The sequence below is a fragment of the Molossus molossus genome, unplaced genomic scaffold, assembly GCF_014108415.1.
Source record: "Molossus molossus isolate mMolMol1 unplaced genomic scaffold, mMolMol1.p scaffold_m16_p_24, whole genome shotgun sequence".
In the NCBI taxonomy this organism is placed as follows: domain Eukaryota; kingdom Metazoa; phylum Chordata; class Mammalia; order Chiroptera; family Molossidae; genus Molossus; species Molossus molossus.
The window spans coordinates 3,711,640-3,722,104 of NW_023425360.1; the positions used below are offsets into that span (position 1 = coordinate 3,711,640).

Genomic DNA, 10,465 nt, shown 5'->3' on the forward strand with positions numbered 1-10,465 from the left:
GGCTGCCACCCGCACGACCGACCAGGGCCGGGGACAAACTGCAACCGAGGTACGCGCCCTTAGCGGGAACCGAACCCGGGTCTCTCAGGACCGCAGGCCGACGCTCTAACCGCTGAGCCAAACCGGCCAGGGCTGGAGATGGGGTCTTTAAAGAGTTTAGGAGAGCTGATTCTGGACTCACACTTACCCGAGCTTGGTGGTTCAAATCCCAGCTCCGCTGTTTTCTTCCTGTGTTTAACTTTTCTTATCTGTAAAATGAGGATCACAAAAGCATGGTTATGCCCAGCTGGCGTGAAAAGGACACAGTGAGTGGCTGCCTCCCGCATGACCCCAACCAGGGCCAGGGATGAATCACAACCAAGGTACACGTGCCCTTGACCAGAATCGAACCCGTGACTCATTGGTCTGCGGACTGACACCGTAACCGCTGAGCCAAACCAGCCAGGGCTTGACTATATTCCTTATACAATACTTCATATTCTTCTGACTAGTTTTTTTGTTGTTGTTTCCTTTCTTTGGAAAAAAGATAAATAAAATGTAGCTAGTAGAATTATTTTTTGCATCCGTGGCTTGTATCGTCACTGGAGGTCTGTCAGGCATGCTGGCTTAGAAAGACGCCTGGCACGGAGCGAGAGTAATTGTGTTTAGTGCCTGGCACATGGTAAGTGCTTATCAAGTGGCATTTTTTGTTCTGAAGACTTCTCACTGTGCCCTCTCTGTCCCCGCTTCAGAGATCTATGCCTGGAACGCATTGTCTGTTTCCCTGCCCAGCTTGTCCTATCCATCCGCATAAGGACTTTTGGTCTTTCCTGTAATCTTCCCATCCCCCAGACCTCTCCAGGGCTGTCTACGCGCACGTGTGCGTGCGTGTGCGCACGTGCACACACACACACCCCACTCTTGGCCACCATCATTCTCTGTTCCCTCCAAAGACCCTGCACATCCAGGCTTGGTCTGTGATGCTTCAACAGATGGACCGTTGCCAGAAGGGGCAGTTGGCAGGCTGCCAAGAGGTTGCCCAGAGCGGCCTTTACCCTGACAAATTCACTCCTGGGGCCCCCAGGTCTACCCTCAGTCTGGCAGCTGGTGGCGTGGAGTTCAGTCTCAGCTGCAGACTTGGATGCCTTGGTCTCGGGAGAGCAATGCACACACCAGATGGCAAGTTCTCAATGCAGTTAGCTGGGTGAGAACAGTTTTGTTTAGGAAAATATCTCGATCAGCCACTTTGGATGAGGAAGTGGAGGTGCCAGAGACATCGCTAAAGGGAAATGGTTAAACACAAGGGAATAAACTCCTTTACAGGGTTTGTTAACAGGAATGTGGGGAAAGGGACCCCAAAAAGAGAGAAAACAGGGGAGAAGTTGAAAGAGGTTAAGGGGGGCAGGACAAAATGGCAGGAGCCACAGTCTAGGAAAAATTCTCACTGGCAGGGACACCAACATTCCTTACCCGAGGACATTTTTGCAATCATCTTCAGATAGAGAGGGAAGGAAAGAAGGAGGAAGAGAGAGAGAGAAACATCGATGTGAGAGAGACACATCGACTGGCTGCCATCTACACGACTCCAACCAGGGCCACGGACAAACTGCAACCGAGGTACGTGCCCTTAGTGGGAACTGAGTCCGGGTCTCTCTGGACCACAGGCCAATGCTCTAACCGCTGAGCCAAACTGGCCAGGGCGGGACACCAGCATTTTATTATGTGTTTTTTATATATTTATGGCATCAGATGGGTCCTAGATTTATTGGGGCGATTATTCTGTACATTATATCAATGTCTAATCATGTGGTTATACACCTGAAACTAATATAATATTGTACATCACTGTAATTGAAAAATAAAACATCATTTAAAAAATGACACAGTTGTATTATGTGGTAAAATACACAAAAAACAATTGACCATCTTAACCATTTCTAGGTGTGCAGTTCAGTGGCATTAAGTACATTCACATTGCTGTGCAACCATCACCACCATCCCTATTCAAAGCTGTTTTCATCTTCCCACATAGGAAACTTTGTATCCATTAAACACTAACTCTCCATCCCTCCCCCTGCCCCCAACAACCACCTCTCTACTTTCTGTCCCTACACATGGGACTCCTCCAGGCACCTCACAGGAGAATCACACAGTATTTGTCCTTCGGAGTCTGGCTTATTTCACTTGGCATAATCCTTGTTGTAGCCACACTGTTTCCCACAGAGTCTGCGCTATTTATACCCTCACCAACAAGGCGCTGGAGTTTCAGTGTCTCTACATCCTCACCAACATTGGTTATTTTACGTTTTTTTTTGTTGTTGTTGTTTTTTATCCTCACCAAGGACATTTTTACATTTATCTTTAGACAGAGCAGGAGAAAGAGAGTGGGGAAGAGAGAGAGAAACATCGATGTGAGAGAGACACATTGAGTGGTTGCCACCCACCCGATCCCAACTGGGCCTGGGGACAAACTGCAATTGAGGTATATGCCCTTAGTGGGAACTGAACCTGGGACTCTCTGTCCCGTGGGCCGACGCTCTGACCACTGAGCCAAACTGGCCAGGGCATTTTATGGTTTTTTTTTTTTTTTCTTTTTTGAAATTTGTTTTTATTAATTTGAGACAGAGAGAGGAAGGGAGAGGGAAAGAGAAGCATCCATGAGAGAGAACCATCTATCAGCTGCCTCCTGCACGCCCCCTACTGGGGATCAAGCTGCAACCTGGGCTTGTGCCCTGACTGAAATTTGAACCAGAGATTTTTCAGTGCATGGGATGACGCTCTGACCACTGAGCCACACCAGCCAGGGCTGTATGTCTGTCTTTATGGCAGCAACACACTGTTTTGATTACTGTAAGCTTTGGAGTACGTTTTGAACTCAAGAAATGTGAGGTCTCCAACTTTGGTCTTCTTTTTCAAGATTGTTTTGGCTATGCAGAATCCCTTGGGATTCCATATGGATTTTAGGCTGGGGTTTTCTATTGCTGGAAAAGAGGCACTAGGATCTTGATATCACAGGACTTTTCAAGACCAGGATCTATAATATTTTATTCTAAATTATTTGTTTTCCTACTAGGTCTACTCCCCTTTTGCCCTAAGCTATATCCTGTGCAAACAGAAGTCCTAGCTAAGACTCCCAGTCCAGGGTGAGCAAACAGCAGAGGGAAGGGAAGGGATTAGGAAGTGAAGCAGGAGCTCTGGAGGTCAGCAGCACAGGACTCGCCAGGGAGACTGGAAAACAGGCCCTTTTGAACCTTGGAAACAGTGAGGAGGAAGCTGGGGGTCCCACTGCCTGTGAGACAGGAGGAGGAGGAGATTCTATTTAGATCTCAAAGGCCAGGGCCTCCCCAGCTAGCACGAAGGTCACTGAATAGGCACTTTGTCACGGGCAGACCAAGTTGGGGACCAGGCCGAGGGAGAAAGGCCGGGCAGGCTGGGACCACGGCAAGGGATGATGTGGGGCTGCACGTCTGGTGACTGGCTGAGGTCTGGTGAAGGGCACCTCCTCAGCCAGGGGCCCTGCCCTATGCCCCTCTCTGGGTAGATACTGCCACCTTCTGGCTCTTTGTTGACTGACTGTCAGGCCCATCTTTTTTTTTTTTTTTTTTTTATCCTTACCTGAGGACAGAGAGAGAGGCATTGAGTGGCCACCACCCACACGACCCCAACGGGGCTGGGGACAAACTGCGACCGAGATACGTGCCCTTAGTGGGAACTGAACCTAGGACTCTGGTCTGCCGGCCGACGCTCTAACCGCTGAACCAAACCGGCCAGGGCTCTATTTTTTTTGTTGTTGTTTTTTAATCCTCACCTGAGGACATTTTTCCATTTTTTGTTCAGATAGAGCAGGAGGGAGAGAGAGGAAGAGAGAGAGAAACATCGACGTGAAGCGACACATCGAGTGGCTGCCACCCGCACGACCAACCAGGGCCGGGGACAAACTGCAACCGAAGCACATGCCCTTAGCGGGAACCGAACCGAACCCAGGTCTCTCTGTACCTCAGGCCGACGCTCTAACCGCTGAGCCAAACCGGCCAGGGCCCAGGGCTCTAGTTTTATGTTTTTAATTGCTTTTATTATTATTATTATTTTTTTTATCCTCACCCGAGGACATTTTTCCATCTTTTGTTCAGGTAGAGTGGGAGGGAGAGAGAGGAACAGAGAGAGAGAGAAACATCGATGTGAAAGGGACACATCAAGTGGTTGCCACCCGCACAACCAACCAGGGCCGGGGACAAACTGCAACCGAGGTACATGCCCTTAGTGGGAACCGAACCCAGGTCTCTCCGGACCGCAGGCCGATGCTCCAACCGCTGAGCCAAACCGGCCAGGGCTTTAATTGCTTTTTTGAGAGAGAGAGAGGAAGGGAGAGAAAAAAAAACACATCGAATTGTTGTTCCACTTATTTATGAATTCATTGGTTGATTCTTGGAGATCGAACCCACAACCTTGGTGTATGGGAAAGACAGTCTAACCAATGGAGCTACCTGGCCAGGGCCTTGCCCCGTCCCATCTTAAAAAGAGCTTTCTCATCCTGGCCGGTTTGGCTCAGCAGTTAGAGCATTGGCCCATGGACCAGAGAATCCCAGGTTTGGTTCCTGCTAAGGGCATGTGCCTCGGTTGTGGTTCGTCCCCAGCCCCAGTTGGGGTCATGTGGGTGGCAACCAGTCAATGTGTCTCTCTCACATCTATATTTCTCTCTCTCTCTCCCTCCCTCCCTCCCTCCCGCTTTATCTGAAGATAAATGCAAAAAAAAAAAAAGTGCTCAGGTGAGGATAAAAAAAAAAGAGCTTTCTCCTGACCAAGAACTTTCTCCTTTACCTGCTTATAATCTTATCTCCCTGGGGCACCACCCACGTCACCTGCACTAGAGTCGGGCTGGTCCCAACCATTTCAATGTTCTGGTTTCCTCCCACTGGTGGCTTGACCTCTCCAAAGACAGCTTTGTTTGTCTTCCCTTTCAGTTGGCTGGGGAGGGCCTCCATGTGGACAGCCCCATCTCTGGGGTAAAGGCATGCAGGCCACAGCCCGGTTTCCAGTCCTTGTCCATTGTTTCTTTGTTTCATGACTGGCTGGCTTTTTTTTTTTCTAGGAAACCCCTGCACCTCCCGGACTATTGTTCCCGCTTAGGCATGCTGCTTGGTCCCTGTAACTGGGGGGCCCGTTTGTCCAATGTCACAGTCCTTTTCTCCCCTCCCTTCTGCAGGGTGCTACCTTTCTCTCTCTCTCTCTCTCTCTCTCTCTCTCTCTCTCTCTCTCTCTCTCTCTCATTGCCTGCCCCAACCCCGCCCATCCCGAGAATCACTCTGACCTGGCCAAAGGCCCTTGTTAGTTAGATTCTCAGACTCAGTGCTGACACCCAAATCCTCTGCACTGGCTGGCAGACATCACCAGGAGACCAGCACTTCTCTGACGGGTCTTCCTGCACCCAAGGTCCAACCGCAGGAGTGAACTGGGGCTACCGTGTCGACTGGTGTCTTGCCTTAGGCTCCAAAGATTTGTCCTGGCCTTGTGCAGGGAGGCACTGTCCTTGTGCATTTATCAGGGGGTAGCGGGGGACCTGGTAGAGAGGCCAGGCTTCCTGGGTACACATTCCTTCCACTGCTCGTCCTCCATGGGCCCCCTCCCTGGCTTGAAGACCCTCTTAACCACTCCATGTTTTCTCCCCCACCTCTTCACAGGCAGAACTATTCATTAAGCACCCTAGAAATGCTGTCCCTCCTTCCTTGTCCCCCTGTGCCACATGCTTCCTGCTTGGGTTGGAACACCTAAGAGGTTCCTATAAGATCACTGTTACCTGGCCAGTGTGGCTCAGTGGTTGAGCGTCGACCCATGCACCAAGAGGTCGCCGGTTCGATTCCCGGTCAGGGCACATGCTCAGGTTGTGGGCTGATCCCCTGTGGGGGGCATGTAGAAGGCAGCCAATCAATGTTCTCTCCCATCCATGTTTCTATCTCTCTCCTTTTCCCTTCCTCTCTCTCTAAAAGCAATAAAGGAAAAAAAATTTTTTTTAAATCACTGTCTGCTAGAGGCCCAAGGCCCGCACAGCCCGAGGAGGGAACACGGCTGTGGCTGTCCGTGTACCCAGACCGTGGCAGGGCACTCAGAGGGCTCACCTTCCTTCCCACCGCAAACGTGGCCATCAGACAGTCTGGAAATGGGTGTTTTCTTCTGGACCCTTGGGTTCCCGAGGGCACCTGAGGTTGACCCCGGACTTCCGAAGCCGTCCAGACCCAGGAAGCCCAGCAGCACAGGGATGCACAAGTGCTTCTGTTCTCAAAGTGCTCTGGGGGGTGAGCATGAGTCACCGGGCAGGCCTAGCCAAGGGAGCCACTGCAGGAATTGGGAGGAACCACCCTCTGCCCTCTGACTGTCCCGACTGGCAGGCCTAGAAGGACCAGGTCCTGCTGACAGCCCCCTGCCTTCACTTGCCGCCACCTTTTTGGAATGTGTGCAAGCCATTCTGCACACACCGCCCTGATGCTCCTTTCGCAGTTGGCCTCACTGCAAAGCCTTGGATGGTTTCCCACAGATCCTGAAATAATTGCGTCCTTGTCAGGCTTTCAAGGCCCATGTGCACCAGCTCTGCCCGTCCCTCTGAGCTCAGCACCTCTCCCTCTGCCCTGGCTCACCACACTCCCGGTACACTGCTCTCCGGGTTCTGGCATCCAAGCCTGTTCCAGCCTCAGGGCTTTTGCGCTTGCTGCTCCTTCACTCAGAATGCTCTTCCCGCAGACGTCTCCTTGGCCAGCTCCTCATCATTCGGTTTGCAGCTCAGGAGTAAACCGCCCCCGACTACTTCCATTTAGAGTAGCTTCCCCGGTTCTTCCTTTCGTTTTTTTCAATCCTCACCTGAAGATATTTGTTCCTTTTTTTGTTGTTGTTCAGATAGAGTGGAAGGAGAGAGAAGGAGAGAGAGAGAAACATCGATGTGAGAGACACATCGACTGGATGCCTCCTTTACAACCCCAACCAGGGCAGGGACGAAGTGCAACTAAGGTAGGTGTCCTTTTTTTTTTTTTTAATATTTTTTCTTTATTGATTTTTAGAGAGAGAGGAAAGGGAGAGGGAGAGAGAGAGATAAACATCGATGAGAGAGAACATCGACTGGCCGCCTCCTGCATGCCCCCGACTAGGGATCTGGCCCACAATCTGGGCATGTGTCCTGACCAGGAATTGAACCAGTGACCTCTTGGTGCATGGGTCGATGCTTAACCACTGAACCACACTAGCTGGGCGAGGTACATGCCCTTGACCGGTATTCAACCCATGACTCCTTGGTCTGTGGGCCAACACTCTAACCGCTAAGCTAAACCGGCCAGGGCTTTCCCTGTTTGTTTTTTTTTATCCTCATCCGAGGACATTTTTCCATTTTTTACTCAGATAGAGTGGGAAGGAGAGAGAGGAACAGAGAGAAACATCGATGTGAAAGGGACACATCGAGTGGCCGCCACCCACACAACCCAACCAGGGCCGGGGACAAACTGCAGCCAAGGTACATGCCCTTAGCGGGAACCGAACCCGGGTCTCTGTGGACCGCAGGCTGACGCTCTAACCGCTGAGCCAAACCGGCCAGGGCTGTTTTTTATGCTCTGTCCATCCTTGTTCCATTTTATTTTCTTCTCCACACATATCCCTTTCTGAAGCTGCAGGGCCCCTCACTGTCAAGGGCCCCTTCCAAGGCTCAGTACCTAATTTCGTATTCTTGCCTTTAAAAAGGAACCCCCCTCCCCCCGCCTTGCCAAACCAACTGTGTAAGCTTCAGGCCCCACAGAATCTAAATTCATTTGTACCCAGAGCACAGGACCAGGTTGCATTTGGTACGTCCTGTGCCTGCCTCTGGCAGGAAGACACACTCAGCATTCCTCCCACCAGGCTATTTTGACAGGCTCCTGGCCTCTCCATCTCTTCAGGTCTGGGAGCCAAGAGGCAGCCTTGCCCAGAAATCTTGGTAACTGCCCTGCTCACTGTGGCCTGAGTTCAACATGGGGTGGGGGACGTACAGACTCAGAGCTGCTGTTTGTCCTTCTCCCTTCTGTATCCCTGTCTTGACTTTCCCAACTAGACATAAACATCCTCAGTCAACAGCTATAGCACTGTAACTACTCAGCAAGATCGCTGGCCGAGGAGCTCAGTTGGTTGGAGGGTCGTCCCAATACACCAAGGTGGCAGGTTTGATTGCCAGTCAGGGCTTGTACAAGAGGCAACCAATGGATGTTTCTCCCTCACATTGATGTTTCTCTATCTCTTTCTCTCCCTTCTTCTCTCTCTAAAATCAATACAAAGAAAAGCCATATCCTAGGGTGAGGATTAAAAAAAAAAAAAAGAAACCGCCCTGGCCGGTCTGGCTGGGCGGTTAAAGTGTTGGCCCTCAGGCTAAAGAGTCTCGGGTTTGATTCTGGCCAAAGGCATGGACCTCAGTTGTGGTTCGTCTCTAGCCCTGGTCGGGGTCTTTCGGGAGGCAACCAGTAGATCTGTCTCTCTCATATTGATGTCTCTCTCTCTCTCTCTCCCCCTCCATCCCTCCCACTCTATCTGATAGATGAAAAAATGTCCTCAGGTGAGGATTAAAAAAAAAAGGAACCAACCAATGAATTCATGAAAGAGAGATGTTTCTTTCTCTCTTTCTTTCTCATCCTCTCGCTCTACAATCAATCATTTTTTTTTAAACAATGAAACTGCTCAGCGAAGAAACCGAAAAAACAAGGTTTCTGTAGAATCTTTCATCTCTTCCCTTTCCAAGGGTTTTCTGCAAAACCCATCCTTCTGCCTATCACCTGCCTTACCTCTGACCAGCTTGGACGAGTATTCCGCCCCGGGGTTAACTCTCACACTGCCTTGCCCTCAGCAGACCTGGCTCACTGATCACAGAACTCTTGCTAAGGGGCTCCCGGATAACCACCACCCAGAGATCGGAGAGGAAACCTTTCTGCTTCCTCGTGAAACTCGGGTCTAAATTATTGAAGAGCTAAATCAGATTCAAAGGCAAAGGGCCAATGCTTCCAATGAATTCCTACCATTAGGCCGAGTCCAGGGAGGCCAATTCCAAGGCCGGATTTTCTGTTTGACCAAGAAAGGGGAGACCTTAGGAGAGACCATGGCACCTGGTGGTACACCCCGTGACACAGTGGAAAAATCGCTGACCTGGAGCCAGGAGTCCGAGATCAAGGTGCTGGCTGACTTGTGTCTGGTCAGAGCCCTTCTCCAGGCTGCAGACAGCTGAGTCTCCTTGTGACCTGACGGGCTGGGAAGAAATCCAGAGCCGCCTTCATGCAGCTTTTACTGGGGGGCCTTGGTGAGCTGTCCTTCGAAACCGGAGAGTGTCACCCCCTGGTGGCAAAAGCAATAGGAAAGGAGATGATGAATGAGCTTAATGGCTGCAGATACAACCAGATTCCACAAAGAAGTCTAAGGAGATGGCTTCTGGGGCAATGATGTCACCTGAGGGGACTGTCCCACTCACAGGTATTACTTCCTCCTTCAGCTGCTGTCTTGGCAACCTTGTCTTGTTCTCCCAAACTGCACCCTGCTGCTCCTGCTCCGGGCCCCCAACTACTCACCCCCTCACTCTCCGCCTCCTACTTATCAGAGGACATAGAGGCCACCAATTGCCTCAGCTCCCTCCTCCCCGGGATCCCTCGGGGTAGGTTCAGCCACCTCCTGCCACCACCCTTCTCTCTCACTGGTACCTTCGGTCTCACCTTTGCCACACTTTCCTCAGCATATAAATTCACAAAGGACATTCCCAGCTTATAAAAACAAAACAAGACCCAAAACACACAAACCCAATTAAAAACCCACCCTGGCCATGTTGCTCAGTGGGTTGGAGCGTCAGCCGGGACATCAAAAGGCTGCAGGTTCAATTCCTGGTCAGGGCGTGTGTGGGAGGCAACCCATAGACCTTTCTCTCTCCTTCTTCCTTGTTCTAAATGTCGACACAAAGCATACCCTTGGGTGAGGAAAAGAAACAAAACCCCCAATCCCAAATCCCAAAGCTCTCCTTCTGTCTAGCATCTCCCTCTTGAAAGAGAAAGTCTACAGGGCGGACTCCCAGACTTTCGGAAAATGACGGCTATTGGGCCCTGCCTCCCCTGCCACCACCTCCTCCTCATCCGGCAGAGAAATGAAGAAATCGCCCCTGCCAAGGTCACGGACAGCTCAGGACTGCTAAATCCAGGAATACCTTTTGGTGCTCATTTACTTATCCATTTTATGGCTTCCTCACTGTGACATAGCTTTCTCACACTTTCTGTGATGTACTTGTGGGTTTTCTCTTCTTTAGGGGCTCTTAGGTGTTGATGGCCCCCAGGGTCTCATCTAACAATGTCTCCTCCCCTCCTCTTCTCCATCCTCACCGCACCCCCTCTCCTTGAGACATCTTTTCAGACCCATGGCTCCCACTGCTGTCTCTATGCTGAGAACACTTAGTAGCAAGCAACATGTTAAAAGATAGCCCTGGCCGGTTTGGCCCAGCGCTTGGAGTGTCGGC

The 10,465-nt window shown here is 50.9% G+C and overlaps 1 long non-coding RNA gene across 1 annotated transcript; it reads right to left on the reverse strand.

Annotated features, from left to right (window-relative positions):
- Window positions 1-201: 201 nt before the first annotated feature.
- Window positions 202-9,819, reverse strand: LOC118640989. The gene is made up of 4 exons (XR_004961498.1): window positions 9,778-9,819; window positions 9,121-9,306; window positions 6,609-6,844; window positions 202-248 (listed from the first exon to the last, which is right to left on the reverse strand). It is a non-coding gene; the product is annotated as an uncharacterized LOC118640989 (long non-coding RNA).
- Between the last annotated feature and the right edge of the window lie 646 nt (window positions 9,820-10,465).